We start from the raw sequence: 15,005 nt of genomic DNA, 5'->3' as shown, positions 1-15,005 counted from the left end.
GAGTTCTGCGCCCCACCCTTAGAGTCTCTGTTAGGACAGATCTTAGGTGGAGTCTTAATTTACATTTTAATGCGTTCCTAGAAAATACTGAATAGCCAGGGACTTTGTTCAGGAGTTTCAGTCTCTGTGGATGGGTGAATATTTTGTTCTTTGCTATATCTCCAAGGTCTTTTTAAGGGGCTACTATCTGGTAGGCACTCACTATGTAAGTTTTTGTTTGTTTTTCGTTTTTCATGAACATCATGGATACAGTAACAATTTCACAGGAAGAAATTCTTCTCTAAGCCATTACCCTAGAATCTCATAGCGTGCCTTCCTTAGCCATACCATTTTATCTTAAGCTGTTAAATACAATAGTTTCATTAGAAGATGATTCCTGATTTCATTGTTTACAGAATGTTTGCTGAAAGAAGTGATCACTGCATTATTTGTAGATAGAAAAGAGTAGAAATAACTGCCTGATTGAGGAATGTGTCACAGATGGGAGGTCAGGGGACAATCTCAGATAGTTCACGGTTGACCTCAGTGGAAGGAAAATCTGCACAGCTTCCCAAGTTTTATAATTCTGTCTCTGGTAGGTTTTATTTTTTATTTTTTTTTGCCTCAGTCAATTCCCTGCTGATCAAACATCAGTGCCTGGTTTTTCGTTGTTGTGGTTTTCAAACTGCTGACGGGACGATGAAAAAATTCTTCTGCTTGCTATCTGACCTTCCAAAACCTGGTTCCACCCTGTGGAATCTTAAGTACCTCCTTTCCCTTTATCTCAGACAACACTCCCCACACACACCCTCTTCTCCTTCAAGTAAATCACATTCTTTTCTGTGTCCCTCCCTCCTCAGCCTCCTTCTCTACTCTTTTTCTACTCAGTCTACCTTTTTTCTTTTAAGCTTGGGTGCAGCCAACTTCTGTGAAGATTTTATCAATTACCTGGTTGTTTATTCTTATCATTCTGAGCTTTCATAATTTATATGATTTCATTCTGGTAGGAAAACATTGTAACCTTTGAATCAAAGGGTTAAACATCAAGCAAAATTCCCATATCTTGGAGTCTTGTAAGGTCCATCTTAGACTCTAAGTAAATAGTAAATTATTCTGGAAGACTGTAGACTATGTTTTAACTAAGATAATTCTATAAATAGCACTATGTGACACAGTGTGCTAGGCTCTTTTTATATCTCTATATTTCCCACAATCCTGTGAGGTATGTGGTATCAATACATTTTACTGCTGATAAAGCTCATGATTTTGAGGTTAAGTAGTTGATCCAGAGCACTCAGTACAGAAAATGTGAATCACAGCCAAATTTCATAATACTTCCTTACCTCTATTAAATGTTAACTAAAAATTTTGCCAATTTATAAAATAAAATGCCTCAAATTTAAATTACAGTTTACCACAAGATACTTTCATAGGCCTCCAGTAACAATGGTATAGTCAATATCTTTGAGTATGTCAATTGTTTGACTTAAAAATCTCCCCTAAGCATTAAATTCTTGTGATAAATTAAGCTTATAAAAATAGTAAACCTGGGGCTTCCCTGGTGGCGCAGTTGTTGAGAATCTGCCTGATAATGCAGGGGACACGGGTTCGAGCCCTGGTCTGGGAAGATCCCACATGCCGCGGAGCAACTAGGCCCGTGAGCCACAACTACTGAGCCTGCGTGTCTGGAGCCTGTGCTCCGCAACAAGAGAGGCCGCGATAGTGAGAGGCCCGCGCACCGCGATGAAGAGTGGCCCCCGCTTGCCGCAACTAGAGAAAGCCCTCTCACAGAAACGAAGAACCAACACAGCCAAAAATAAAAATAAATAAATAAATTTAAAAAAAATAGTAAACCTGGAATTTTAAAATATTACAGTGCTTTGTATATATTTGGGTCCCCACTTAAAATCACAAATCTTAAATCAGTGACTCAATTGTATATTTCAGATTGGAGTTACATGGCTATTACCATAAGCTATGTACTCCTAAACATTAGGAATGACACTAAGTAGATTTTTACATGTTCAATACCAAACTATTGAGTCTGGTTGTGATTGGTTAAAAGGTACTGTACTAACCTACTAGGAAATAATTAGCTTCTAGGTTAAGTGAGGTTACATTTGGCTGGAAACTTCCGTTGGGCATGAGCACTGAGGCTGCAGGTATCCAGGGTACCCATCAAGCAAACTGACATCTTATCTTGATTCTAAATACCTTCCTAAGTGATTATTTTGCAGTTCCTTTTCACCCTGCATAGTGTGGTACAGTGACCAGATAGGTCTGCCAGGGTGCTCACTAGGATCTTGTCAGAGACCCTGGTGGGACTCTGAACATTAGTCACTGTTTTAACGGCCCCATCTTTCTGTTCCTGAAACTGAAAACATGCCTCCCTTCTCAACAACATATACACTTTATTTGATAGGTTTTTGCATGAGTTTTTTCCTCGATTCAATAGGGTTATCTGTCTTTCATTTAAATCTAGCTTGATCTTGATGGAATGCTGCATTTTTTAATTAGGCATTTCTGCTATGTAGTACGTTTTCTTAAAAATTCAAGACACCTTACATTCTGCCAAATCATGCACTAATAGTGTTTGTATAAGTGTTGGAGCAAAATAAAATGCTCAATCACTATACAATTTTTTTTTTTTTGGCCAAGCAGCATGCAGGATCTTAGTTCCCCGGCCAGGGGTTGAACCTGTGCCCCCTGCAATGGAAGCACAAAGTCTTAACCACAGGACTGCCAGGGAAGTCCCCTATCAGTATACAACTTGAACCAGATGTTTATAACAATATCAACAGCCATTAAAAAAAAATGTAGTACAGTCAAAGACAACAACACAAAAACAGACCTGTTGAACCAGCTTTTTTAAAGAGTCAAAGTTATTTGGTAGAAGTTTAGCGAAGGATTGAGGGTGTGGAGTTAGGGCAGCAAGGGCAAAATATACAGAGGAACAACAAAATAAGCATCTCAAAGATGGTATCTGGTCCAACTGAGCCAAGAAGACTCTAGGGTGAATGGTCATCATGGTAGTGGAGAAGTTACCACACTGATGGCTTGCTGCATTTGGCTATATTAGTGTACTTCACCTTCAACTGTTCTTACCTGGTGCAAAACTTCAACATGATGGGAAAAAGTCACGTTTGAATCAATGTGATTTTCTTGTCACAACTCCTTTTATTTGTATCATAGAACATGCTATTTCTAGTCCTACAGTCAATTTCTAATCCTAATAAGACAATTCCCAAGGATGTCTGATATCTAATAAAACCTTGAACTTCCCCTATTTTCTAGGATCATTCCAACCTATATGACTCATTTTACATATTCTTCCTGGGCAGTTATCTGTTCCTTAGTCTTCAGTTACCATCTGTATGCTAAATATTCATCTCTAGTTTAGATCTTTCTGCTGATCTTCAGACTCATAGGTTTGAGTATGTTGATTGTTGGAAATCTCTATTCAGAGATCATGCAGGTACCTCAGAGTCAACAAATCCAGAATGAAGTTTATTAGTCTCATACGCACATACCCTTCTAGCCCCATTCTCTTCCTATGAAAAAGGCAACAACATCCACTCAGTTGTTCAAAGATATCTGTATTATCAGTGTCTATTTTCTCCATACTTCTATAGTTAAGTCTCAGCTATTGCTATGGTCTAAATATTTGTATCCTCCCCAAATTTATGTTAAAATCCCAACCCCCCAGTGTGATGGTATTAGGAGGTGGAGGCCCTTGGGAGGTGATGAGGTCATGAGGGTGAAGCTCTGATGAATGGGATTAGTGCTAGAAGAGATCCCACAGAGCTCCCTAATCCCTTCTGTGTGAAGACACAGTGAGAACCAGAAGGTCCTTATTAGACTGTGACCAGGCTGGCACCTTGATCTTGGACTTCCAGCCTCCAGAACTGTGGGCGGTAAATGTTTATAAGCCACCCAATCTGTGGTATTTTGTTATAGGAGCCCAAACAGACTAAGACACTAGTCTCCTTTACACATCATTAGTAGGTTGACTTCTATCCATCCCCATTGCCATTCCCCTGGTTCAGCTTAGCACTGCAACCAACTATCAAGATCTGTGACAGTTTTAGCTATTTTGAACCCAGCTTACAGCCAGTCATAGAAAAAAAAAAATCTGACTATGCCAGTCTCTTAACACTTTAGTTGATATGAAGTTGATATGAATCTTTGGAGTCAACTAAGATTTCTTTAGATTTATAAGACCCTGCCTATCTTCTCCCAAGTAACTTTAGTTTACTGATGAGTTTGACTTGTTCCTATTTCCAGGTCTTTGTACATAATAGTTGTGTCTTCTGGACCTCCCTGTGCTCCCCACGCCCTATTAGAGTTGAAGAAGGGGCCTTTGGGCACAATCCTTATATATTTCCTAGAAACTGCGTCCCAGTTTGTTTTCTTTATACATCCACTACAGCCACTGCACAATAGGTTCTAGATCATGACTGTCCAATTATTGATACTTTTCTGGTTTCTTCATGTGCTAGTTTCTTTGTGGGGATAACTTATTTTTCAGTCTTGTGGTACACTCTAGGTCCTCACATTTGAACAAACTGGTGTTTGTATGCTGTGGTAAAACGTGGAGCTACAACCTACAAGCCTGGACTCACTGAAGACTCCTTGATCTTGTGGTCATCCTTATTCAGCAGACTGCCAGGTATACGTACGTGTTCATTTTTCTCTTCTAAGGAAGGTCCCTCTCATGAGACTCTAATGCCTTGCGTAGAAAATCCAGGATTTCTTGGATCTCATTCTGAAAAGGAAAGATCACTATTAACTCCTCTTGGAGGTTGCTATGTTAGATCTATAACATAGAAGTTATAACACAAACTTAGGCATGAGTTATAAAGTGAAAATTAATTATTCCCATTCAAAATGGGGTCTTTGGGGCTCCCAAATCTCCATAGTTGACAGGTCAGGGATGGAAAAATGATTTAAATATGTATCACTTTGAAGACCCAAGGTATTTAAAGAGGAAAGAATGATTGAGAATGAATCCCAAAAATCTGGAAGACAGTTTTGCCTTGAAAATTTTTGCCTTCTTAATGGTAAACACTGTGAGGCTTGTTTTCTCAAGACAGAAAACAGATCTTGTTACCGAGCCTAAGCTCGTACTGCTCGCTGCACGACAGGCCAGTAATTGAGAGATGAGCTGTTGGGGCAAGGAATAACAACCTTATTTGGAAGGCCAGCAGACCGAGAAGATGGTGGGCTCATGCCCCCAGAGAACCATCCTGCCTGAGTTAGAATTCAGGTTCCTTTTATACTAAAAGGGGAGGGAGTAAGGTCAAACACTTCCTGGTTCCCATCAGCCTTCAGAGGGGATGTGTTAATTTCTTCCTCCCTGAGGTCATTCACAGGTGGGTCTGCTCAGGATGTTTCCCGTGAGCTAAACAAAGGTATCTTAGCTTAATACTCATTATTACCTGGGAAGGAGGGTTCCCAGAGATGGGCCATTATGTATAATTTAAGCTTATAGGCAACATCCCATTAGTGATTAACTTCTAATAGAATACAAAGGTTCTTTGTTTTTACAATCTCACAAAAGGGCATCTGATCTATCTCACAGAACCTCTTCAGTTTTTCTTGGTATATCTCACATATGCTAGTCTTTCAGTCCATCATGTGAAGACTTTGCTATCTCAGCCATCATCCCCAGCTGCAGGTTACACCTTGGATCTCTCACCTTGTAAATTTCTTTACACTTAAGGCAGGTGCTGTTACCAGGGCTTCCCTTCCAATTTCTTAAGAGGCAATCACAGCAAGACTTGTGTCCACGTTCAACTGCAAGTGGTTTGTTCAAATAGTATAAACAGATAGAACAAGTAAGCTCTTCCATGAGATCTGGTACATCTGAAGCAGCCATTGTCCTTTTCAGGGAGGCAGAGAAGGATCAAGAAGAAAAAGAATTTCATTTTAACCTGGTCTTTTGAAAGATCAGAGATTTGTCTTCAGAATCAGCTCACAATCACATTCTTCATCTTCTCAGTCACGTAACGCTACCTTTTTCCCCCACTTTTTTTCACTTTTAAAAATTGAAGTATAGTTGAGGTACAATATTATATAAGTTATAGGTGTACAATATGATTCACAACTTTTAAAGGTTATACTCCATTTATAGTTATTTTAAAATATTGGCTTTAGGGCTTCCCTGGTGGCGCAGTGGTTGAGAGTCCGCCTGCCAATGCAGGGGACACAGGTTCGAGCCCTGGTCCGGGAAGATCCCACATGTCATGGAGCAACTAAGCCCGTGCACCACAACTACTGAGCCTGTGCTCTAGAGCCCGCGAGCCACAACTACTGAGCCCATGAGCCCCAACTACCGAAGCCCGCACGCCTAGAGCCTGAGCTCCACAACAAGAGAAGCCACCGCAATGAGAAGCCTGCGCACCACAACAGAGTAGCCCCTGCTTGCCGCAACTAGAGAAAGCCCGCGTGCAGCAACGAAGACCCAACTCAGCCAAAAATAAATAAATAAATTTATTTAAAAAAAAAAAATTGGCTTTACTTGCCATTCTTACCCCATTAAGAAGTTGTGTGGGACTTTAATTCCTCTACCTTAGACCTCTCTCAGAATGTTATTATCCATCCACATTCCTGCTGGAAACTCTTGTTTCTAAGAGGAGGAGGGAGACAGATGGTTTTGGTAAAGACAGGATGAAAACATGACCAAGGGACCAGCCTGCACTGCGGCGGAACCTTGTCTTACAAAGTAGTTTTGTTCGTTGAATTCCTGGTCCTCAAATTTCATTGCATATTAGAGTCTTCTGAAGAGCTCTAACAATCGTGATGCCTAAATCAGTGGCCTCCAAGCTTTAGAGTACATCAGAGTCACCAGGAGATCTGGTTAAAGCACAGATTGCTGGGCCCCACCCCAGAGGTTTTGATTCAGTAGGTCTGGGGCGGGGCTCAAGAGTTTACACTTCCAAAAAGTTCCAGGTGATGCTGAGACATACTCTTCCAAGTAGGGCACTAAACCAATCTAATCAGAACCTCTGGAGGTAGGCCATAGGCTTCAGGTATTATTTAACTTATCAGGTGAACACATACAACTAAGTTTGAGAACTACAACTCTAAAGACTGAAAGGGTTTAAAAAAGAGGCATTTTGGGGCATCTAGAAGGTGGCATATATGAAACCTCAATGTCCTAGCCTAACTTGTGACCATAAAACGTGCTTTGCATCCCCAGTTGCTCTGCCAGCAGAGTTCAACCTTTTGGGGGTGCTCTTCCCCAAGTATTCCTAAAAGTCCTTTTTGTTTGCTTGTTTGTTTAAACTTCCCTTAGTTTCAATCATGATCAGAACAATACTGCCTGGTCCCTCGTGTCACAGCTCCTTAAAGGCATTTAGCATTTAGTTCTTATACTTGCAGCAATTTTCCCCAAGCACACTCACACAGTACCTGATTATTGGCATGAATTGCTACAATTCATGAATTCCCAGCTATGCCTAAGACCCCCGTTCTTCTCTAGGGTTCTCTCCAACTATAATTGGCACCCTAGCCCAACAGGTATTTTCTTAGACCTTTTGTACCTCAATGTCCAAGAAAGGGCAAGGGTGGTGAAGAAAGTGACAATTTGTTTTTTCTCAAGAGATTCCATGGGCTTTTTTTTTTTTTTAATTTTATTTATTTATTTATTTATTTTATTTTTTTTGACTGTGTTGGGTCTTCGTTTCTGTGCGAGGACTTTCTCTCGTTGTGGCAAGCGGGGGCCACTCTTCAATCGCGGTGCGCGGGCCTCTCACTGTCGCGGCCTCTCTTGTTGCGCGGGCCTCTCACTGTCGCGGCCTCTCTTGTTGCGGAGCACAGGCTCCAGAAGCGCAGGCTCAGTAGTTGTGGCTCACGGGCCTAGTTGCTCCGCGGCATGTGGGATCTTCCCAGACCAGGGCTCAAACCCGTGTCCCCTACATTGGCAGGCAGATTCTCAACCACTGCGCCACCAGGGAAGCCCTCCATGGGCTCTCTTAAGAAGCTGTGTCACAAACTTACCTAGAAGTGCTCTCTTAAGACCTTGACATCGTTGGCTGCAAACAATACATAAACACGGGAGGAGCGCCACCTGCAGTATCTGGCACCAATTACCACTGGATAGTTGGAGGGGGAGACACTTACCCCGTCGACCTTCAGGGCTTGATTTGACTGGATCCTTGCATAACCAGCAAACCTGTTTTTGGTCACAGTTGTAAACCCCTTGAGTTTAATGTTTGTGCCTCATTCAGTCCTGTGGAAATGGCAGTATAGCTCTGTGGGTAATAGCATGGACACTGAACTTAGGCTACCTCTGTGGATCTAGGGCAAGGTTCATAACTAGGGTTTGTTTTCTCATCTGTAAGTGAGGATAGAACTCATATCTATCTTCTAGGGCCGTTGAGAGGATTAAGTAAGTAAATATATAAAAGTGTTGAGAATGGTGCTTGGTACAGTGCCAGAGTTCTCTTTTTTTACTAGCTAGTCTCGTGCTCTTGTTCCTCTAAGATACTGTTTTATGGTGAGAGACTCTTAGGAATAAATGTTAAGATTTCCTTGAGAAAAGCAAAAAGCAGACTTTCCCATTAAAGACGAGGAAGCAACATGTATACACATAAGCATCTGTTTCCTTACCTATAAAATATTTGTATACTGTGGGATAATTATTTTTCTAATTTACTGGGTATAGTACACCACCTGGAACGTGAAGATATTTAATAATTCCTGCAGAATTAAGTGATAGGCATCTCATAAAGGGTGTCATATGATAGAAGCAAGACACAAGTGACCCTTGTACTCAAGGTTTGTTTTTTTTTTAATCTAGCATTATCCTTTACTGATATTAAATACTGTTTACATGGGTAGTAACTCAAAATTATTTGTAATAATCTCAAGTCCCATACTCCCTATTAAAAAGGGGAAAGTTACACTATAACTCCTTTTTCTTAATAGTCCATCCTAAATTTAGACCATGTCTTTTTATTCTTATTTTTCACTATTTGTTTGAACTGCTTTAAAAAAGTTTCCTGGTCAGGCTTCCCAACTCATACATTTTTTTTCTTTTCCTCTGCTTCCCTTTTTATCTCTTTAGAAGATAAAGTACATAAAGCATTCAGCATGAAGCATGGAACAAATACATTTTCAACAGTTAACTTTTCTTAATGCAAAGGGATGAACAAATAAAGGGTTTATTCTCCAGAAAAACAAACAAAACACCTCACCTTAAATTCTCATATAAGATGTGTAAATTGTCAGAGCTCTGGAAGGCAACTCTCAACCACCAACCTTGGCAACTCAGCAGGAGCCACTGGGTTACAACTTTTAACTGAGTATGAATTTATAACACCAGGACCCTCCCCTCTGATCTGCCCTCCAGGTGTTGTCTGTGCTACCTAGAAAGAATAACAAAGGTTATTCTAAGCTGAATTGGGTCTTTTAATATTTCTTGGATAAAAAGAATGTTACAATCTAGATTTTTTGTTATTGTAATATTTTGACCCACTGTCAGATCCTGTATTTTATTCTTCAAATATCCTCAGAGTTTTCTCACTTCTAAATAGTAGCTTATTCCTTTGTTTGAAATGTACTTAGGCCTTTAGTTTAAAGGTACAGATCAAATGAATTTTTCCCTGATTTTCCAGCCAGAATGAAATATTTCCTCTATGAAAATGCCAAAGCAGCCAATGAATTTAAATTCTACCACTCTTTTTCTTTTTGGCAGTGCCACGTGGCTTGCAGGATCTTAGTATAATAGGGGTTCAATACCTGTTAGTTAAATAAATAAAAGTTGCATTGAAATCACAAACCATTAAAAAAGTTCTATTATATCATAGGTGAAACTGTTACCAAGTCCAAGCTCGTACTGCTCGCTGCACAACAGGCCAATAAATTGAGAGATGAGTTGTCAGGGCAAGGAATAACAACCTTATTCAGAAAGCCGGAAGACCAAGAAGATGGTGGACTCCTGTCCCAAAGAACCATCCTGCCTGAGTTAGAATTCAGGCTTCTTTTATACTAAAAGAGGAGAAAGTAAAGTCAAACATTTCCGGGTTCCTGTCAGCCTCCTGAGGGGATGTGTTAGTTTCTTCCCCCCTGCAGTCATTCACAGGTGGGCCTGTCAGGATGTTTCCTGTGAGCTAAACAAAGGTATTTTAGCTTAATGCTCTTTACCTGGGAGGCAGGGCTCCCAGAGATGGGCCATTATGTATAATTGAAGCTAATAGGCAACATCCATTTAGTGATTAACTTGTAATAGAATACAAAGGTTCTTCCCTATTACAAAACCAATCCTCTGAGATGATTTTATCCTTCAACCTGAAGGAAACTGCCTCATTAATTGGCTTACTCGAAGCCACACCCTACCCCATTCCCCAATATTTCTCTACTGGAAAAATGCTGAAAATACATTAAATGATTAAAAAAAATAAAGTCTATTTTCATATACAAAGAAGTAAAAGTGATTCCTTCCAATGCTCCAATTTCACCATACCAAAGTCTACCAGTTTGGTGTGTATATTTTCATACTTTTTCGTTCTTTCTTTTTCAATTTTATTTATCTTGCATACTGAGATTTTATGACTCTTGATTAGCAACTTCCCATCCTACCTGCCCCAGCTCCTAACAACCACCCTTCTTTCAGATTCTGTGCACTTGACTATTTTGGATACTTCATATAAGTAGAATATCCAGTATTTGTCCTTTTGTGACTGGCTTATTTCATTCAGTATAATGTCCTCAAGGCCCACCCATTTTGTCATGCATGGCAGGATTTCCTTCTTTTTAAAGGCTGAATAATTCCATTGTGTGTATATACCACATTTTCTTTTCCTTTTCATCCATCAATGGACATTTAGGTTGTTTCCACATCTAAGCTTTTGTGAATAGTGCTGCAATGAACACTTGAGTGCTAATACCTCTTCAAGATCCTGAGTTCAATTCTTTTAGATAAATACCCAGAAGTGGGTTTGCTGGATCATATGGTAGTTCTATTTTTAGTATTTTGAGGAACCTCCATACTATTTTCCTGCATAGTATGGAAAGTTTTGTGTTCCCACTGACAGTGTACAAGGGTTCCAATGTTTCCACATCATCACCAACATTTTTTTTTTTATATAATGGTCTTCCTGACAACTGTGAAGTGATATCTCATTGGGGTTTTGTTGTGTATTTCCCTGGTAATTAGTGACATTGAGCTTCTTTTTATACACATACCTGTTAGTCTTTGGTGTGTCTTTTTTAGAGAAATGTCTATTCAAGTCTTTAGCCCATATTTTAATTAGGTTATTAGTTTTGTGGTATTTTGTTGTTGTTTCTCTGCTGTTGAGTTGTAAGATTTCCTTATATATTTTGGAAATTAACCTCTTATCTGATACATGGTTTGCAAATATTTTCTCATATTCTGTTGGTTGCCTTTTTACTCTGTTAATTGTTCCCTTTGTAGTATAGAAGCTTTTTAGTTTAATGTAGTCCCACTTGTCTATTTTTGCTTTTGTTGTCTGTGCTTTTGGTGTCATATCCATGAAATTCCATATTTTTTCTATGCCTTTGTGTATACAGATACACTATCAACCTCTATAGCATGGCCTCATTTTTGTAGGAAAAAATACATATATAACCTAATTTTTATTGTTTATACTTAAACTATTTGGGGGAGTAAAAATGTATTTCCCCCTTAATATCATTCAATGGATGTCATGTCATGTCAGTGTACATAAATAGATCTGTTATTTTTAAATGGCTATATAGTAATAAGAAGAGCTACTATTTTTAAGTATACTTTTTTGATGACCTCTTCATAATTTAAGGTATTTGACACATGTGTTCCAAACTCTCTTTCCTAGATTGTAATTTTCAAACATTTATTTGGTTATTTTATTACTTTGCTGTATAGAAATATTTAATTTTTAGTTATTCTAGCTTCATTTTTTCCTTAGTGGTGGCTAAACTCCAAAGCATGCTTTAAAAAGCCTTCTCTAAGTCTTCTGTTTTAAATTTCTACTAAGTTACCAATTATCTCCTTTTACAATGTGCTTCATCCTTTGGATGCAATAATTGGCCATATGTTTAACAAATATGCTTCTCACTTGTTAAATAGATGTGGGGTAATCTAGAACAAAAACACATACAAAAATAAAATAAGTAAATAAGGTGAAAAAAGCAATACAAAGGGAAGTAATATGAGTAGAAATTCATGACTAGAATGGGGAAAATACACACACACACACACACACACACATCTGGAATACACATTGGTGTAAACACATTGGTGTTAGGTAGAGCTCCAACTTTTTTTTTTTTTTTTTCCCGGGTGGCTACCCCTACTAGTCCTAAACCGTTTGTTGGATGGATAATCTATCTTTTCCACACTGATATGAAATGACAGACATATTTTTTAAAACCAGGCTTTCAAGCAAGATATTTTTCAAATTATGTCCCTATCTAATCCACTGCCTTCACCAATGAATAAGCCCTCACTATATATATATATATATATATATATATATATATATATGTATATATATATATGTATATCAATGAATAAGCACTCACTATATATATTTATATATATATATATATATTTTTTGCCTGCACCACACGGCTTGTGGGTTCTTCCCCGACCAGGGATTAACCTGGGCCACCAGAATGAAAGCACTGAGTCCTAACCATTGGACCGCCAGGGAACTCCCAGCCCTCACTGTATCTTTAAGGTTCCTCTTTTCTGTGTGTTCCAACCCTAATTGCATGTTGGTGACAGTTGTGACTGTGGACCTCTTGGGGTATCCTTACTGTCACCTCCGTAGGAGGAGACAGGCCAGAGAAAAAGCTATTTGAGTTGCTGATCTCAGAAATCACGTCTGGCAGTACAGTACCCGAGGGTTGGTGTAATGTATTCTGGGAAGGCTGGCCCACTCTATAAATGTCCTCATCTGTGAATTAAGCCTAATCAATGTGTTCAGAGAGAAGGTAAAGAAAAAGTCTGCATTCCCAATAGCGAGTGTAGCCAGTGATTTCAGATGCTTGTCACATGATCACGCCATAATGATAGCTCTCTAATTTCCTTCTGAAAGCACTTGAGCCATATTCATTTCATTGACATAACTGGAAATTTTCACCCACTCACAAGACAACAAGTGAGATGCAGTGTACTGTTGACAGAAGAGAATGACAGGAGGTAGGAGACCCAGCTTCCTAGCCCTGGCCTGACTCATAGAGTAAGTATTCAGGGAACCAACTCAATTTATTTGTCTTAGTTTCTTCATCATCTTTAGAAGGTAGTTGGATTATATGATCTCTTAGCTTCCAGTTAGGTAAAAGACTGTGATTCTACAACAATATGGTTCTCCTAGTTGTTCATTTAAAACTTATTTACAGACAAATTGAGCCCTTGCTACGTGCAAAAGAATTCTTCTAGTCAGCAATGAATAAGATATGGTTATTGTGTTGTTTATGAAAGGAGTTCATTTGGAAGAGGGAAGTGGGATGGAAGAGATCAGTGTGACTTGAACTTAGAACATGCCAGTCTCCCCATTCCAAATTGGAATACAGGCTCTGTGATGTACCATAACTCTATGGTAGGGCTTATTCTAATGATTCTGGTCAATGTTAAAGATTCCTGAGTTTGTGTGGGAATAACACACTGAATGTAGGTGGTAATTCATAAATGCGTTTTCCAGAGATGGCAATTCATGTTAGTGTAGTTTTTTGGTTTTGTGTGTGTGTGTGTGTGTTGTGTGTGTTTTGCAAGACCCTTACTTGAGACTAACTCCTAACTATATTTTGAAGCCCCCAGTTACTAGCGTAGAAGCAATCTGAACAGTAGAGATTTCATGACCCCAAACTGATGCTACCACTCTTCCTATTTAAGCTAGTATAACTCTTTGCTCTAGTTCTTCCTTTTCCTAGCAAAAATTCTCATCCCACTCATTCACAAAGGATGTATGATTAAAACATTAATGACTTCAGAAAAATGAGTTTTGACTAGGAGGAAGGAAGGTGGAGGAAGAACTATTTCGGGCTAGAAAACTCCTTTTGACAAAAGTTCAAGATAAAGAAACACTCAACATCCTGCTGGTGATGAGTGGGAAAGAAGAATCAGTTGGAACCATGAAAGTCAGAAAGGAATTAATGGAATAACACAGGTAATGGAGAACCATGGAAGGTTGCCAAGCTGGAGAGTGACAGGAGAAAAATAGAAATAAGGTATGAACTTAATGGGAGGACAGAACTGGTTAGACTCTGAGGAAGCTTTTAAGATTCCACTTCCTGGCATGCAGTGAGTGGAGGATGGGCCACGGCAAGAAAGGACTCATGAGCATAAGACAGCAAATTTATAGGATTTGGCACTAATCTCAGAGGTCATTGCACACAGTTTGCATACTATATATTTATTTTTTCGTCAGTCTAAAAATAATGTTTACACATTTAATTTCTGTCCAGTAAGAAGTGATAAGAGGTTTAAGAAGGCCTAGTTTAAACATTTTCAAAGAATGAAAATAAGTGAGCAAAATTATATTTATCCTGGGCTTCCCTGGTGGCACAGTGGTTAAGAATCCGCCTGCCAATGCAGGGGACACTGGTTCGAGCCCTGGTCTGGGAAGATCCCACATGCCATGGAGCAACTAAGCCCGTGCGCCACAGCTACTGAGCCTGTGCTCTAGAGCCCGCGAGCCACAACTACTGAAGCCCGTGTGCCTAGAGCCCGTGCTCGACAACAAGAGAAGCCACTGTCAATTAAGACCCAACGCAGCCAAAAATGAAATAAATAAATAAATTTTTTAAAAAAATTGTATTTATCCTAAAATAGGATAAATACAATTTTTCCATCCACTCCATAGTGTAATGGCTCCTTGAGGCAACTTCCAACAACAATGATGTTTTTGATGCTTTCTATGGTGGCAGAGAGGTGAGTATCACGGTCTGCAGGGCAGAGCAATAAATATAACTCTAGTAATCCATTGTACATTGAAAGTCAGGCAATACTTCATTGGAATTATTCTCATTTTGGGGGATGAATAAAATTAAATCAAAGGACACAGTACCTGATAAAG

Source organism: Balaenoptera acutorostrata, chromosome 21, assembly GCF_949987535.1.
Source record: "Balaenoptera acutorostrata chromosome 21, mBalAcu1.1, whole genome shotgun sequence".
Taxonomy (NCBI): domain Eukaryota; kingdom Metazoa; phylum Chordata; class Mammalia; order Artiodactyla; family Balaenopteridae; genus Balaenoptera; species Balaenoptera acutorostrata.
The sequence above is the reverse complement of the archived record's forward strand: the minus strand, read 5'-3'. Positions refer to the sequence as shown.